Source organism: Prionailurus viverrinus, chromosome A1 (genome assembly GCF_022837055.1).
Source record: "Prionailurus viverrinus isolate Anna chromosome A1, UM_Priviv_1.0, whole genome shotgun sequence".
Taxonomy (NCBI): domain Eukaryota; kingdom Metazoa; phylum Chordata; class Mammalia; order Carnivora; family Felidae; genus Prionailurus; species Prionailurus viverrinus.
Genome location: NC_062561.1, coordinates 45,842,069 through 45,861,130, shown reverse-complemented (window position 1 = coordinate 45,861,130; position 19,062 = coordinate 45,842,069).

Here is a 19,062-nt window from a genome sequence, read left to right as displayed (position 1 = left end):
CAGTATCTTCAATGCATTATTTTCCCCTTTATAATATCGCTTCTTTTTTTCCCATTTTGTTTATATATTCTAACTAGTCAACCTGGATTATTATTTAACTTTATATTTCATATTAGTGTAAGCTTGAATGCTCTGCGTGTTTCTCTGAGTTCTGGTCTGGATATGGTCAGGTATACAATGGAACATAGTTGTCACATTAAAACATGTTACCTAAAAAAATTAATTAAAGGACCATTATAAGAGTGTGGGATGAGGAAAATATATTTATCATTGTGTATTGTCAAGATATATACAATTTATATTCTGTAATTTCAAAGTTCACATTAGTTTTAGTTAACAGTTGCACCATTAAATGTATGCATTCTTATCAGTTCTTGAGCTTTTCACAATCACATTTTCATTCCTTGATGTTTGTTTTCTACTGGATTTCTCTGTAATGGCTCATAAGATTAATACTCCCCATGTCTTTGCATGTGTATTGCTATTGAATTTAAGTGAAAGGAACAAAACTTTGATTGCATTTTCTTTCCTTGAGAATTCTGTATGTATTAGTGTGCCACAAGATGAAACTTTTGCTCATGGAAGTGACTATGTTTTTGCCTGTATGCAAAACCAAAATATCCTCCCATTTGAATTCCAGAAATATTGCTAGGATCTGAATCAATATTTAGTATTTTTATCTAATTTATCCTGACATACAATGTGGCCCTCACTATTTTAAATATTTATTTTTTTTAATTTTTTGGCAAACCTTTTTAATTATACAATTTGTCTTTTTTTTATTTCAAATTTTTCTGCAGGATTGAAAATTTGTGGTTTATTTGCTTATGCTATTGTTTTCCTTCCAATCTTTGAAATTACTTTTATTTGCACATTTTTGTCATTTAAAAATTTTTTTAGATGTTTATTTTAGTTTTTTGAGAGAGAGGGAGGGGCAGACAGAGAGGGAGACACAAAATCTAAAGTAGGCTCGAGCGTCTGAGCTGCAGCACATAGCCCGACTTGGGACTCTAACTCACAAATAGATCATGACCTGAGCTAAAGTCGGATGCTTAACTAACAGGCACCCAGGCACCCCTGTCATTTCTGTCCTCTAAATCTCTTAACAAGTGTATCACAATCTCTTCTCTATTTTGTTTTTTTTTTCACTTATTTCCTGGATGCTTTTAACGCTTTGATGTGAATTTCCATGTTCCATTTTTTTCCATTGAGTTCTGCTAATTCTTCGAGTTCCTGCATTCTGCTTTGTCATATTTTCATAGGAATTATCACATTTTTGATGGCTTATCTTTTTGTTTTATTTTGAGAATCCATGGATTAAAACTGGTCATTAATCTCCCTCTGTAATTTTTTTCTTTCTGACGAAGTTTCTTTGTAATTATTTCTATTGTGGTTCTTTCCTTAGCACCAGCCTCCTTTTTCTTGTTTCCATGTAGTATCTTTGTAATGGTACTATATTGGTTCCTTTTTAAAAATATATATATATATTTTTCAATCATTGAAAAGTGTAGATTTCTTCAGGTATTTGGAGTAGTGTGTATTTGGTTTGCTCCACTGGTGGTAGTAGGATGAAATAGGACTCTACTCCAAATTAACTGAGATTTTTTTTAATGATAGATGATTTTGTACATGTTTTTATAGTTATCTTTTCTTCTCTAGCCAATGGAGACGGAGAATATGTTTTCTTATTTAGGCATTTTCATTTCTTTTGTTGCAACAGAGACAGACTGCTTCCTGCAACCATGGCTTGTTGATGATATTCTTTGCTCAGCCCTATGTGACAGATTTTACTTTGGTGGCCCTGGAGAACCATACAGTCTATTGTACATGCTCTTCTGTAGTACCCTCCTCTTGAATCTGGCTGACCTCACTTTACCCAGAGCAATGAGACAGAAGTCACAATGTGAGAGTTTCAACCTCAAGCCTTGAGAAGGTCTGGCAGCTTCCATATTTGAACTATTGGAATCTGGCCCCCATGTCAGAGTTCTCGCTACCCTGAGACCATCTTCTGTTGGAATCTCAAACAGCCACATGAAGAGGCTCAATTAAATCAAGGCCACTGCAATGTCAATTGTCAGCCGTAAGAATGAGGACATTTTGGACCTTTCAAACATCTCATCTGATACCACCTAAAACAAAATAATTCAGTTTACCCACATAACCATGAGGTATAATTAAGTGTTGTTTATTTGAGCCACTGTATTCCAGAGTGGTTTGTTACATTGTAATAGAGAACTGAAATGGCCAGTTAGTTGAAGGACACTGCTACAGTCACTCTTTTGTTGCTGTTAGAAGCTTTTGGACCTCAGCATTAGAATTTATGTGAGAAGGTGTAATTTTTGTGTTCTATCGCTACAATTATTAGTCTCTTTCATTGCTTTATTTCTCTTTTGGTGGTATTTTCTTGCCGATTCTGTCTGCATGGAATCTTCCTATACCTACTGTACCTCTGTTGAGTTTAGCTCTTGCATCAACTTGAGAGAACAGGAAAACTTTGAAGAAAGTAAAGTTGTGTTGTCACTACTGTTTTCCTTGTTTCTTTTAGATGTTTTTCAAGAGAAAGACGAAATAGATCCCTAATGGTAACGTGTCCAAACCATAAATGAAAGTCTATCAACAGTGCTCTTAGGACTGAGGTTCATTAGGCATTCTAGATTTTATATTAGAAGACATTTGTTACTTTTGTTGCCACTTTGTTTTTTTAATTCCAGTATAGTTAACACACAGTGTCCTATTACTTTTCAGGTGTGCATTACAGTGATTCAATAATTCTATGTATTATTTAGTGCTCACCATGACGGATGTACTCTTCATCCCCTCAACCTATTTCACCCATCCCCCCACCAACCCTTCTGTAACCATCAGTTTATTCTTTATAGTTGAGAGTCTGGTTTTTTTAGTTTCTCTCTCTCTTTTTTTTTTGTCTTGCCTATTAAATTCCACATATAAGTGAAATGATACGGTATTTGTCTTTCTCTGACATCTTTAACTTAGTGCTATACCCTCTAGATACATCCATGTTATTGAAAATGGCAAGATCGAATTTGCCACCCATTGGTTGATGGACACTTGGGCTGCTTCCATAATTTGGCTATTATAACTCTGCAATAAACAAAAGAGTGTATATATTTTTTTCAAATCAGTGGCTTTGTGTCATATGGTCATTCTATTTTTAATTTTTTGCGGAACCTGCATACTGTTTTCCACAATTGCTGCAACAGTATGCATTTCCACCAATAATGCATGAGGGTTCCTTTTCCTCCACATCCTTGCCAACACTTGCTGTTTCTTGTGTTTTTTATTTAATCATTCTTACAGGTCTAAGGTGATATCTCATTGGTTTTGATTTGTATTTTACTGATGAGTGATATTGAGCATCCTCTACTGTGTCTGTTGGCTATCTGTATTTCTTTCTTGAAAAAAATGTCTGTGCATATTTTATACCCATTTTAAATTGGATCACGTGTGTGTGTGCATGTGCGTGTGTGTGTTGAGTTGTGTCAGTTTATATATTTTGGATACCAACACTTTATCAGATATACCATTTGTGAATATCTTCCTATTAAGTAAATGGTCTTTAATTTTGTTGGTTTTCTTTGCTGTGCTGAAGCTTTTTAATTTCATGCGGCCTCAATAGTTTCTTTTTGCTTTTGTTTCCTTTGCCTCGAGAGACATCACTAGAAAAATGTTGCTATGGCCAGTATCACAGTATCTACTGCCTATGTCCTGTTCTAGGATTTTCATGGTTCCAGATCTCACATTAAGGCGTTTAATCCATGTTGAGTTCATTTTTGTTTATGATGTATGTGAGAAAGTGGTCTAGATTTATGTTTTGAAAATAGTTGCCCAGTTTCCCAGTGGCATTTGTTGATGAGATTGTCTCTTTCCCATGTGTATTCTTGCCTCCTTTGTCAAAGATTAATTGACCATAAAATCATGGGTTATTTCTAGCCACTTTATTCTGTTCTGTTGATCTGTATGCCCATTTTTGTGCCAGTACCATGCTGTTTTGATTGCTCTTATTATGTAGTGTATCTTGAAATCTGAGATTGTGATACTTCCCATTTTGTTCTTTTCAAGTTTGCTTTGGCTACTTAGGGCCTTTTGTGGTTCCTTGTACATTTCAGTAATTTTTAGTTCTGTGATAAAATGCTGTTGGCATTTTGATAGAGATTGCATTACATAGGTAGAGTGTTTTGGGTAATATAGACGTTTTAATAATAATCTTTAAATCAATGATCATGGGATATCTTTCCATTTGTGTCATCTTTAGTTTCTTTCACCAGTGTTTTATAGTTTTCTAAGTACAGGTCTTTCACCTCCTTGGTTAAGTTTATGTCTAAGTATTTCATTTTTTTGTACAGTTGTAAATGGGGAGTATTCTCATCCTGTTAATTATAATGTATAGAAATTCAAGATCTCTGTACATTGATTTTGTACTCTGAGACCTTACTGAATTTATTTATCAGTTCTAATAGCTTATTGGTGGAGTCTTTAGGGTTTTCTTTGTATAGGATCATGTCACGGCAAATAGTGAAAAGTTTTACTTCTTCCTTAGCACTTTGTATGCCTACTTCTTGTCTGATTACTATGGCTAGGACTTCCAGTGATGTACTGAATAAAAGTGGTAAGAGTGGAGGACATCCTTGTTTTGTTCCTGATCTTAGGGAGAAAACTCTATTTTCCACCATTGGGTGTAATGTTGGCTGTGTTTTTTTCATAAATGGTCTTTATTATGTTGAGATATGTTCCCTCTAAACCTGCTTTGTTGAGGGTTTGTAATCATAGATGGTTTTCTGCATCTATTGAAATGATTGTATGGCTTTAATCTTTCTATTATTGATATATCACATTGATTGGTTTGTGAACATGGAACCACCCTTGCATCCGAGGAATAAATCCCAATTGATAATAGTGAATAATTTTAATATATTGTTTGATTAGATGTGCTAATATTTTGTTGAGGATTTTGCATCTATGTTCATGTAGTTCTTTTTTTTGTTGTTGTTGTTTTGTTTTTATCAGGCTTTAGTATCCAGACAATGCTGGGCTCATAGTTGAATTTGGAAGCATTTTTTTGTGGGGGGCAGGGAGTGTGGGGGAAATAGTTGGAGAACAGGTAAATATTCTTTAAATGTTGGGTAGAATTCACCTGTGAAGGCATCTGGTCCTGGACTTTTGTTTTTGTTGGGATTTTTTTGATTACTGATTAAATTTCATTGCTGGTAATCAGTCTGTTCAAATTTTCTCTTTTTTTTCTGCTTCTATTTTGGGAGGTTATATTTTTCTGAGAATTTATCCATTTCTTCCAATGACTGTCTAATTTGTTGGCATACACTTGTTTGTAATTCATGGTGTCAATTATTTCTCTTCTCTCATTTCTGTTTTGTTTGAATCCTCTTTTTTTTTATTATGAATCTCATTAAAGGTTTATCAATTTTCTGGATCTTTCAAAGAACAAACTCCTGGTTTCATTCATCTGTTCCATTGTTTTGTTTGTTTTATTTTGTCTTTCGGTTTTTATTTTATGTATTTCTGCTCTATTCTTTATTATTTCCTTCCTACTGTTAGTTTGGGTTTTTATTTGTTTTTGTTTTTGTTTTTTTTTTCTAGCTCCTTTAGATGTAAGGTTAGGTTGTTTGAGATTTTTCTTGATTCCTTTGACAGGGTGGTTTTGCTCTAAATTTTCTTCACAGAACAGCTTTTACTGCATCCCAAAGTTTTTGGACCATTGTGTTTCCATTTTCTTTTGTCTCCACCTATTTTTTTTTTCTTTGATATCTTTTTGATTTCATCTTTGGTTGACCCATTCATTGTTTAGTAGCAAGTTATTTTACCACCATGTATTATTTTTAGATTTCTTTCTTGCAGCTGATTTCTATTTTCATAGAGTTGTGGGGCGCCTGAGTGGTTCAGTTGGTTGAAGGTCTGATTCTTGATTTTGGCTCAGTTCATGATTCCAGGCTTGTGGAATCGAGCAACACACTGGGCTTAAGTGTGGAGTCTGCTTAAGATTCTCTCTCTCTTTCCCTCTGCCCTTCTCCCTGACTTACAAGTTCTCTCTCTCTCTCAAAAAAACGAACAAAAAAGCATGGTATAATAATTATCTTTTTGAAACCTGTTTTTGTGGCCTACAGTGTGATAAATTCTGGAGAATGTTCAATGTGCCCATGAAAACAATATGTATTCTGGTGGTTTAGGATGCAATGCATCTATTAGATCCATGTAATCCAATATGCTGTTCAAAGTCATGGTTTCGTTGCAGATTTTCTGTTTGGATGATCTATCCATTGATCTAACTGAGGTGTTAAAGTTCCCTGCCATTGTATTACTTCCGGTTACTTTAGTTTGTTATGAGTGTTTTATGTATTTGGGCGTTTACGTGTTAGGTGCATAAATATTTATAATTGTTGTATCTTCTTGTTGGATTGTACCCTTTGTGATTACACATTTTCCTCTTTGTCTCTTGTTGCAGTTTGTTTTTTAGTCTATTTTGTCTGATATAAGTATTGCTACTCTGGCCTTATTTTCACTACCATTTGCATTATAAATGATTTCCCATTTTGTATCCTCATGTGTCTTTAGATCTGAAATTAGTTTCCTGTAGGCAGCATATAGATGAATCTTGCTCTTTTATCCATTTCATCACCCTGTGTCTTTTGATTGGAGTGTTTAGTCCATTTACCTTCAAAGTAATAATTGATAGACATGTACTTACCGCTGTTTCTTACTTGTTTTATTGTTGTCTTTGTAGTTCTCCTCAGTTCTTTTCTTCTCTTGCTCTTTTCTCTCATAGGTTGCTACCTTTCTTTAGTGATATTCTTGTATTATTTCTCTTTATTTTTTGCATATCTATCACCATTTTCTGATTTGTGGTTTCCAGCCAGTTTATAAATAACATCATATGCATATAGCAATCTATATCAAGTTGATGGTCACTTAAGTTTCAACCCATCTTAAAAGTACTAAATTTTTATTCCTCTCCCGTCACGTTTTAGGTGTATGGTGACATATTTTACATCCTTTTATTTTGTGAATCCCTTGACTGATTTTTATAGATATACTTAATTTTACTGCTTTTGTGCTTCTTACTTTTCTTACTTCTGCTTATGGTCTTTCCTTTTTACTAAAAGAATCTCTTTAACATATCTTGTAGGGTTGGTTTAGTGTAATGAACTCCTTTCACTTTTGTCTAGAAAACTTTTTATCTTTCCCTCTGTTGCAGGATTTTTTACATCAATATCTGGAATTTGTTGTCTCACCACTTCGAAGAATGAAGAGATGGACATAAAATGAGAAATAGGCAAAAGTTTATTAAAGTATAAGATCGGAAAGGAAAAGTAGTATGAAAGCTCTCTTTACAAAGAGGGGGCATTCAAAAGTGGATGCCCATGACAATAGGCAGGGATCTTTGTTTTATAAGGTTTTGGTCAGCCCTCCTTTCCCTTCCCTCTTTTTTTCTTCTCTGGTCCTACCCTTATTGGCTTAATAGCTGTAGGTGCTGGGTTGTCCATTCCTGATTGGTTCAATTCCACTGTGTGAGGGTGGTCTATGGCCAAATCAGTCCTTGTGGGTCATATGTTTTATGGTCATCTACTTATTTGTAGTTAGGTCTTTTGTTAAATTCCTCAGGGGAACCTGAGGGGGAATAGGTGATGTCTGTTACATTCTTAAGAGGAACCTTACACCTGAGGGGCTTTGCTGTGGTCAGATGCTCCCAGCATTTGTTCCAAGATATGTGTTTTTCCCCACCCAGGGACCTCAGGTCCTAATCTTTCCCTCTCTGACTACTGAATCCTCTCTTTTCCTATAATAACTCTATTCTGAATGATAGAATTGCTGAATAGTGTATTCTTGGTGCCAGGGTTTTGTTTTTGTTTCCTTGGAGCACTTTGTCTCCTGCCACTCCCTTTCTTGCCTGCAAAGTTTGGCTCATAGCCTTATGGGGTTTCCCTAGTATGTAACTGGATGTTGGTTTTTTGTTTGTTTTCTTTTGTTTTTTCTTGCTGCTTGAAAATTCTCTCTTTATCACTAGTTTTTGCCATTTTAATTAATATCTGTCTTGGTGTGGACCATCTTGGGGTGATATTTTGGGGGACTCTCTGTGTCTCCTGAATCTGAACTTCTGTTTCCTTCCCAAATTGGAGAAGTTTTCCACTACTATTTCTTCAAATAAATTTTCTGCCCCCTTTTCTCTCTTCTCCTTCTAATATCCCTATAATGCAAATGTTATTACACTTGATGGTTTCACTGAGTTCCCTAAGGCTTTTTTCATTTGTTAGTATTATTATTTTTTTCTCTCCTGCTTAGCTTGATTGCTTTCCATTACTCTATCCTCTAGGTTGCTGATGCGTTCTGCTTCCTCCAGACTACTACTTATTTGTTCCAGTGTATTTTAAATTGTATTTATTGTGTTCTTCGTCTCTGATTGGTTCTTTTTTATATTTTCTGTCTTTTTGTTGAGAGTCTCACTGAGGCCTTCCCTACTTTTCTCAAGTCCAGTGAGTTTCTTTATGATCATTACTTTATATTCTCTCTCAGGCATATTATATATCTTCATTACATTTAGCTCTCTTTCTGTGATTTTGTCCTGTTCTTTCATTTAGGATCTATTCCTCCGTCCCCTTATTTTGTCTAACTCTCTGTGTCTCTTCCTGTGTGAAGGAAGTCAGCTAGTTCTCTTTCCCTTGAAAGTAGGGGCCTCAGGGAAAAGAGGTTCTGTAGTGCCCTCCAGTGCAATGTCCCCTGTCCACTGGATCCTGGTGCTGCTGGGTGTCTCATATGTGTGTGGCATGCACCTTATTGTTGTGGCTGAGTTGTGCTTGACTTCTGTCCAGTTATCTGAAATGGCTCCCTTTGCCTGTTGTGGGCAGGTTTCGTCACTATGTTGTTAGTGAGCCATCTGGGGCTACCTTGGACTTGAAGTGAGTCAGACCAGACATTTGCCAGAGATGCAGTAGCACCAAACTGCAGCACCCTTTCCCTGTGTCGTCCCCTGAGAAACTTTGGTAGGTAGGTAGGGCCTATAGTTAGAGCAGATGTCTAGCCCTAGCTCACTGCTGGGGCTTCCATCCAACTGGTGTGTGTGACTATCTTCCCCTCTCTCTGGTGCAGGACACTCTTTGGAGTGGTGCTGGCCCCTGTTGGAGCTGCTTGCATACTGCCAGGCTTGTGGCACAACTTTGGACGGACTCGTGGCACAACTTTGGATGGACTCAGGCCAAATATGTACTTGAGGGGGCAGGTCCCCAAAAGAACAGGGATAGGGCATACAGTGTCAGCAAAGTCTATGCTGGTCCACTGTGGGAGAAGACCTGCATCTGTCTGTGAAAACTACTTCATATACTGGCTGGATTGGAGGGGTAGGAAACTAAAGAAAGGCATGGCAGTGGTATTCACAGTGCTAGCATTGTCCTTGCTTTTCTGCTTTGGGAGAGAGGCCTGCAGCAACTTGGGAAAACTTTGTTCAGGCCAGATGGAGGGAGTAGATCTGCTGAAGCATGCAGGGGCAATGTGTGCTATTAGCAAGTTGAGTGGAGAGTTGGGGTGGTGCTGTTTTCTGCAGTCGTCCATGTTTTTAGGCTGGGGGGTGGGGAAAGGAAATGGTGCCTGTTAGATCTTTTGTTCTTGGAGAAGTTTCCCAGAGATCTCTGCCCATTCAGCACAAATTCTGAGGTAGGTAAATAAATCTCTTTCTGTGTTTTTCAAACTGCTGCTTCTATGCTGTATCTCCTCAGGGTTGTTTGTTCTGATGTCCCTTTAAGAGTGGAGATTCAATTTTCCTCCTCCCTGCTCTCCCAGAGATAAGTTGACTGGTTTTTAACATTCTAGGTGTTAAGCTCCACTGATTGTAAGAAGTAGCAAAGTTAGCCCCCTCTTATTTACAAAGGCAAATGTTATGGGGATTAGTCTTCTCAGTGTAGGTCCCCTGTGCCTGGAGTGGTTGGGGTAGAGTCTGCTCCTCACCTCTCTTTGTGCCTGCCATGTCTTTGTCCCCCCATAGACAGTCCCATGTGTTCCTTTGGCTCTCGACCACATCTGCTTCCTTCCTACCCTCTTCAATGGGGCTTCTTTTCTACATTTAGCTGGGGAAAGCTGGTTTTTCCAGTCTTTGGGTCATTTTCTGGGGTATTTACACTGATGTGAGTGTTATCTAGTTTTATCCATATTAGGAGGTGAGCTTAGGGTCTTCCTTCTCTGCCATCTTCCCCAGAAGTTCTGTTGTTTTGTTTTTCTTCTTTAAAAAAAATAAGTTTTGCAACTTTTTCCAAGCTCATTAGCTCAAATCCAAAACAAATTGAGATTTCATATATAATTGCAATTTGATATTTTGAGATCTTAGCTCATTGAAATGTCAGAAATCTCCTGAGCCAGTGGGTCAGTTTTGTTCAAGTTTCTTTCCTCAGTGATAGAATTTTCTTCTCCATTCTCCTTAAAATTATACTTCATTTTATGCAATAACCCTAAGGACATAGGAGGGTCACAATAATATTTACAGCTAGGTAGTGAATCACTGGCTTGTTTTTTGTTGTTTTTTTTTTTTTTTTTAGTTGCCTGTTTCGAATTAAAAGTGAGTCTCAGGTGTGTCCCTGTACTTATTTCTATGTCAATCAAAAAGTTCTGAAAGTCTTAAAAAATAGTCCAACTGCCTTCATAGAAATTTCTAAACAAAGCTATAAACCAATACCAACGTTGGTATTAACCAACATTAAGTAATGATGTAAGAAGACAGCTGAAGAGGAGACTTAGATGGGCCCCAGTTTCTAGAGGACAAGCTAGAGGAAAATGCTAAGATAACACTCCATCTCTACCAACTATCAAAAGAGAAGATAAAACAGTTATTAAGATTGTAATTCCTCCCATTATTATTATAACAGTCTAAAGAATTATAGCAGATGTATTAGCCTGACATATTACCCTTTAAAAACTGCTGAGGTCTTACATCTTATCAGTGTTATGAATAATAATAAATTGTATTACCATGATCAGTAGCATTATAGAAGTTTCTTTAACACCAAATATTTAGAGTTTTGAGATATTTAGGGTAAAGAAAGGTAATTAAACTGATTCATTTATCAAAGTGCTTTATTTGCTCACAAAATCAATTGGGCTGGTAGAACAGGCACAGCATTCACAGCTAAGATAGCAGACGTGGAGAATAAGGTGCAGGAAACCACATGTCTAATAAAAGGAGATTCCTCATTCCCAACACTGAGACTTATGCATAATCCATTTTTAGTATGTGTTCATAACATCGATAAGAAAATAATACACAAGTATTCACAATCCGTAATTTTTTGGCACAGAGCCCTAGAGGCAGATATATTTAGAGACAGCAACTATATTCATAAAAAGAATAAATCACAAAGGTAAAAGATGAACATGCAAACATGCAACCAGTTTGTACCAATAACATATGTTTTCCTGTCACATTATTTTCATTCACTTTTGCAAGCTGTATAATTTCATTGAAATATGTTATGTTTAAAAGTAGAAATGTATGCTAGAAATCCCACTATACATCTTTTTAATTATAAATCCGTTCCTTATATAGCAATACTCAGTGTACCCCAATTGTATCTTGTTGCTTGCCTGACTGAGCACAGACCTTATAGAATTTAATAAAACAAGCATTTGACCTGTTTGTGGCCATTCTGCAGACTATAAAGGATGCAATGCTTTCTGGTCTAAAGCCATAGAGATAGACTAGACAACTCCGTAACAGTACAATATTTTTGATTTCCTTCTTCCGGGACAATGAGTCCAGGCTGAAGAGAAACATACACTTAGAGTAATAAGTAGTAACTAAGTACATAACCATGGTATATTTTAAAATCTATAAAAGCACATTAAACACTATGAATGGAGTGAAATAAAAGTTTTTCAAATGCCAGTTAGAGAACCGAAGGAAAGAGCAGAGAAAGAGAAAATTCTGCCAAGCTGAGAGCATGTTTCCTCCAAGACTGAATATCTGCAGTTACATAGGGACATGGAATGGAATAGTTCTCTTCCCAGTCTTAGTGTTTAAGAACAAATAAATCAAATTGGATTTTCATGATCAAATCACAGATGTATCCAAATTCCCAAAGATGTTAAGAAATATAATGAAAGTGATGGCAAGAGTACATGCGATATACACTCGTCAATTCTTTTGAGTTTAGAACACTTGAAGACAGACACAATTTTAATTTTATTAGTGTAAATAAGACAGATTTCTTCATTTCCCTGGTGACATTTATGCTTGATAAAAAGGGGGAAAAAGTGTTTTTAACAAATCCCAAACCCTTTACCTCACCCCAGCTGTGAGATGACTAGGGAACCAGAAATGCAGATATTTGTTTGTACACACTAGCATAATTGTGTGCTAGCTTTATTTGTATTCATTCCTGTAATAGTACAGTCCTAATGTATTTTACTTGATAAATTTTTATGCAGATCTTACAGCACATTTTTTGACCACATGTTGGAACATTTGTGCACAAAAAATTCCCATCTTTATGTTTGAAATTTATGGGAACACAATTAAAATGAGAGGGGTCCAAAGGTATCAAGATAATTACATTTTTCTAATCTTACTAAACAAGATAAATTACCTGCAGGCCCTCTTATAAAAGATGAAATCTTCATAATAAGTGAATTAATCAAGCAGCAGCTTGCTACTGCACTTGCATTTATAACAGAAATGATTCAAAGACTTATTTTATGGGGAAATTAATGGAAACAGGCTTTTCATTCTTCTGCACCAATTGAAAACCTCAGCAACCAGCTGCCCACTTGTCAAGAAAACAGAAAGAAGCTGGAAACAAAGATAAATAAAAACACCTTTTTCCTGGCACTTTTGAAGAGAAAAAGGAGCTCTCATTTACAGCAGCCATCTGTTTGTTATTTAATATGGGTGAATTACATGCTGTAATGAGTTTGTTTCTGCATCACTCAGTGCAATGGAACACAAGTTCACTCTCATAATGTGCAGCAGTTTTTAAAAGCTAATCATTTAATTGGACACAATCGTCAATGACAAATGGAGATGTAAAAACTTCAGCCAGCTGTAGAGTGAATATGTAATCATTGTGAAATCATATTATTTTACACGCTTGAAGACTTCTTAATAGTATCTGATGTTGGTCATCACTGCAGACCGAAGAATTGAAGGAACATGGTGAAAAACAGCCTTTCAAAATGGCTTTATGTAATTGGCCCGTGTTAATGTTGGTGTTAGAACCACCATTTGACTTTGGTACCTATGGTCTCTCTAAAGTGTTTATTACTGTCCTAATTTCAGTTTTGATTTTCATGTATTTTTCGAATATTCCATGGTTTAGTAGGCAAGAATTATTGTTTAAGAGCAGCTTGGGTATTTATATTTTTGAATTTGTTTCATTAGAGGCATCCACTGATTTGTTGCTTTTGCATGTGACCTCACATACAGATAAACACAGACCTGGGAGGTTGTGCGCCTGCCGATTTTTTTTTTTTTTTAAATCACACAAAAGCTCTACTTCAGCAAACCAAACCTGAGTGCCTACACCTGCATGCATTACAGTCAGAATTTACCCAATGCTGCCATAGTCTTTAATAGAAGAATAAAAATCTCCATTACAAAGAATTTTCCCTTTGGATATTCCACAAAGACACTATGCTTATTAGCAAATTTCTGCAATGACAGTCATCTTCCAATTGCTAGGCATCACAAAGAAATAGAAACAAAATATCAAATCAAGACATTGAGTAGACTATTTTTGTACTTAATCATGCAATTTGCAGATGTTTTAGATGTTATGTTATTGGGGGAGACACTATAACAATATATATTTTCATCTTTATTGTCCTTCTAATAATGTGAGACTTAGTGGAAAGTTCTCCTAACTGGAAAATGTATTGGGTATATCAATCTGTTTGGATTAAAAATCTATGGGGCTGTCTCTATACTCCATTTAATCTTAGACCTTTAAAACATTTCAGAAAGGGAAATAAGAGAAAACCCTCATTTCAGAAATCTCCTATCTCCTCTACAAAATTATTTAAACCATTATCGTTAAATTCCAATAAAACACAAGAGTTGATGTCTTATAGAGCAACGCCTATCTCAAAACATTATGCTTCATTTGGCATTTAATATTTTTTGGCTCTAGATATGCTTTTATATTCAAAATCAAAATTGTTTTCCAGGTGTGCTAGCCCATAAAGAATGAATGCATCAATTTTGTTGGTTTCTCTTTATAGTCTGGTAGGAGCCAGCCTTTTAACATAGTGCCCTTTAACATAGTTACCCTTTAATAAATAGTGTTCAACCAAACTTGCAATTTGTTAAAGAGAAAGCAAGCAAACTTTGAACTATCTTGAAGAATAAACAAATGAAAAAGGGGAGGGGCATGTTTTAATGTTTCCCTTAAGTGTCACATTATTGTTTATATATAGAAAATCTTGACATTGAAAATGAAAATACTAAATATGTAAGTCCACAACCAGAAAAAATTGCATTAACAAAAAGAAAGAAATACAGATGTTTAATGACAGAACACAAAAGCAACTTGCACATACTAGAATAATCATTCAGGAAATAAGATAAAGACTTGTAAATTAAGAAAACAACCCAAATATGCAATGCAAGTGTGATATGAAAGAAACACTGTCACATTGTTTCTAATGAATGATTAACAGATAGGAAAGGGAAGATAGGAAATCTGAATAAATTAAGAAATGGAGTATGGAAAAAAAAATCAACTCTAAACATAAATTCCAACAAGTGCAATAAGCTGAATAATTATTCTTTGGTGAACTTCATCTAATTACAATATTTAAGTTGCACTCATTTGAACAAACCTATTCTGATATAAAGAAATGATGGCATGCCAGAGAGAACCTCCTTTGAGCAGTAGACCCATGGACTTGGAAGGTTGTGATATATTTAAATGCAAATTACCATAGGAGACAATGCCTTGTTTCTCTCTTTGCCTCGATTTATTCTCAGAAGTAGTACTTAACAATGGAGATCAGAGAAGAATCTCAAGGCAAATAGTAGTTTAAAGAGAAGAAATGTGCGTTGATTCCCAAGTACCCTTCCAAGGAATAGAGAAAGTAGTGTTCCAGGATTTATGGTCTAGAAAGGTCCATGTAATCACCATTGTCTCAAAACTGAAAAACTTTCAATAGCACCTCATTGCCGTGAAATCTCCTTGAATTCACAGAGTTCCATAATAAAATACTTTAAATCTCAAATTGCATGTCGATTGCTGTTTACAGAAATACTTCAGCTAAACTGTAACGGGAAGACATTATAATCATTTATGATTCTAAGCTGTTAATGCAAGATTGTCTCTCTTTTCCAAAATATTGGGTTCTGTTACTCCAAAACTGTGTTTATATATCATCTCTTCTGTTGGGATCTTCTCCATGATCTCAGTTCACAGTGATGTTATCCTAAGCTAAATCTCTCAAGGACTTGTCTGCACCATTTATGTGGAGTTACTGTATTGTTTATGAGCATGTTTTATTCTGATTATTCTCTTCATATTATAAATGTTAAATACACATTTGATTAGGTGGTCATGGAACCTTTTTGGAGGACAAAGTTAAATACTGTTTGCATGATACCTGAAGTGCACCCAGCCACTGATACTAAGAGTGGCCATTAGGGTTCAAGCAATGGTCATCTCAAATATCGACTTTTTCAAAAGCTCATGGGCCTTTCCAGAGTCACTCTCCCTATTATGCCCCATAATGTGTTGTTAAACATAACAGTACTTATCTTGTTATAATACAGTTCTTTAACTATTTTAGCTCAAGAGTTTGTCTTATTCATTTTTGAGTCTTTAATATCTTGCCATAAATTCTGGAGTGATTTAGAAGAAACTATGGATATTTACTAGTATCTGTAATGCAGAGTAAATTATCATGACTTCCTTCCACTATTTCTGAACAACTCTGGAAAAAAAACAGCACCACCAATCATACATTTTTCCATCTTATCTCACAGAGAAATAAAATGCATTCATAGAGATTATTATAAGTTTGGAAACAAGAATTTTATTGTAACTAATTATATGTGTGAATATCCTCTTTTTTATTAGGTATTAGATTATTTATATTCTAGTATTTAATATTGAAGAAAACTACTGATTTTGTAGCCTGCTGTTTAGTTTCCATGTGTTTGTAGTCTTTCCAGATTTTGTCTTGTGGTTGACTTCTAGTTTCGTAGCTTTATGGTCAGAAAAGATACATGGTATGAATGTAATCTTCTTGAATTTGTTGAGGCTTATTGGGTGATCTATTCTGGAAGAAGAATGGTACTGAGTTTTAAAACTGACACAGAAGGAAGTTAAAATAAGTAATAATTTTGAAAACATAATTCTATCCCAAGCTATGATCAGAGGAAAGTTCTCTACAGATGGGAGCCTCTCAGATTTATTTTCCCTTCCATAAGCATGCCTTCCTAAGGTATCACATGAACAGTGGCTTTCGTAAGGATGTAGTAGCCCTCATCATTGTGAAGGTGATGAATTAAATAATTACAAGGATTTCAAAAAGCACAGTTGAAGAGAGAAAGAAGTGATTAGATTAAGAATAATTTCTGTGTGTTTACTCTTTAGACCTCTGTATGAAATATAAGATACCATCTGTGTAAAAACCCTATTTTCACTTACTTATGTATTTTATTCAACACAGATCAATGTGTAATATTATTACTGAATATTTTCATTGAAAAAAAGTGTTTTCATCCAATTGCCAAAGTGAAAACATACAGTTTAATCTTAATCTATATTTTATACGGCTATACCAAACACAAAAAATATTTCCAATAGAGGTACAGTTTTTTTCACCTGTCCCATTCATTACATTATAAATGAAATTCCAACAATTTCATACCATTTAGCATCTTTAATTGTTTCACATTTATGAAGAATTTTACATCTGTCAGTCAGTAGGCTGAAGATCCATGGAAAGTACAGTAATTGACCATAGTTCCCACCTAAATTCAAGGAACTCCAGGGTAATAAGGATATTGTTCAGAAGGCAAATTATTTCCTTTAACCAAGGAATTATAAAAGCATTTATCATAATGTCCAGATATTTTTCTTACTGATATTGTAACTCATCCATTTAACTGTCATAGAAACCCCTGCACCTGTGCTCCTAATTTAAGTGAATAGGAAATAACCGGTGAATGCAATATCTGAGTTAAAACAAAAGAGAAAGTGAGACTAAGCATGATGTATTTGCTGCAGACAACAAATCTTAAATAATTTTAGAGCTATTCTGTTTAACTGGCATAATATATGCTTTTTTAAATGTAATTTTTCAGGTGATTTTTTTTCTGTTTCTACATTGTTCTAATTGCTGGAAAGGTTTGTCCAATCTGGTTAACAAGTATAAAAAAGGGCTATTACTACCACTTGAATGAAATTTCTGGGTTTTTTTGTTTTTGTTTGTTTTTTTTTTTTAGAAAATGACAGAACAGATGGGTAAATTACTATATATAAATTTTCTTTTTATCTCCTCTCTAATCCTTTCTAATTATTTCCTTCCAAGATTCAGGATTTATATTGACAATTACCTTATTTCTCACACTTCTATGACTAATAAAACAACACATAAGAAAAATAAACGTCTCTATTTCTATTTTATAATAAGTTTAATTTTCCTTTTCTATTACCAATTAATGATTCTTTTTTTTTTTTCAAATTATGCCTTGAATGAGTGATTTGTATGTTGAGAGAATTTTGCCAGTTGCCAAGTGAGAGAGATTTAAATTCTCCAAAACTGGAAATTATAAATGAGAAGATATGTCACTTATAGAAGGATTTTTACAAATAAAATTTATACAAATTAAAACAGAATAGATTAATGTGAGGGGATGAGATCAAAACTCTGGCATTTGAAGGATGTGGCCTTGAGCAAGTCATTTCCATTTGTAAAACAGTGGCAATACAGTATTGCAGACTTAATGTGAGTGGTAAACAACATAACATGTATAAAGCAAATATTTTTAAACACTTAATAGTCTGTTGCCTAAAAGTTTGGAATGAGTACAGTTAGTGGCTTAGAGCATAAACTTAGACTTGCAGATGTTATACCCTACTGGATTTTTATGAGTATCAAATAAATACACTAGCATTTATAAACTACACAGCATATATGTTAAGAGTCCCATCCATCTCCATCAAAAGGTGAAAATAAAGGCAATCAAACATTTATTTTTTTAATATTGATATTAAAAGATATGTTTTTTCAAGTTGCATTTTTAACATGCGTTTTATTATTTCCTCATTTCTTGCTTAGATTTTAAATGCCAAAAAGCAAAATCTAGACTGTGAATTACTTCTCTAGAAGGCAAAGTTACAAAAACCCAGTCTTTTTGTTATTGTTGTTTATTTTTGAGAGAGAGGGAGAGAGACAGAGAGTGCGAGTGGGGAAGAGGCATAGAGGAGGGAGACACAGAATCCAAAACAGGCTGTCAGCGCACAGCCTGACACAGGGCTTGAACACATGAACTGCGATATCATGACCTGAGCCAAAGTCAGATGCTTAACCACTCACTGAGTCACCCAGATGCCCCACAAAAACTCAGTCTTATTTCAATAATTTCCCTGGGAATTGTCAGGACATTTATCTGGAACATGGTAGAAACCCACACTATTATTTGAAATGAATGGATAAATCTCTTTAATTGTGTTAACATTAGTAGTTAAAATTTATTTCTTCTATTTAGTCATTAATGAATGAGTATGAATTGTGTATCTTTTACATGCTTCGATTAGATGGTAGCAATGTATAGATGGATGGCTTAGTCCCTTTCCGAAGTAACATAATGTCTAATGATGAGACAGAAACACACACACACACACACACACACACACACACACACACACACACAATGTGGAAACATGTACTAACAGAGATACTGTAGAAGATATTGAAAGAGTATCTAAATACAGAGGATGGAGGATTAGTGGTTGTGGAAACTTCTGTGGCACTGCTTGATTTGTTACTGAAAAGAAGGGAAAAAAAGTAGTTATCTAAGTAGAGAACACTTTTAGGGAGGAGGGACTTCCAGGAATAAGA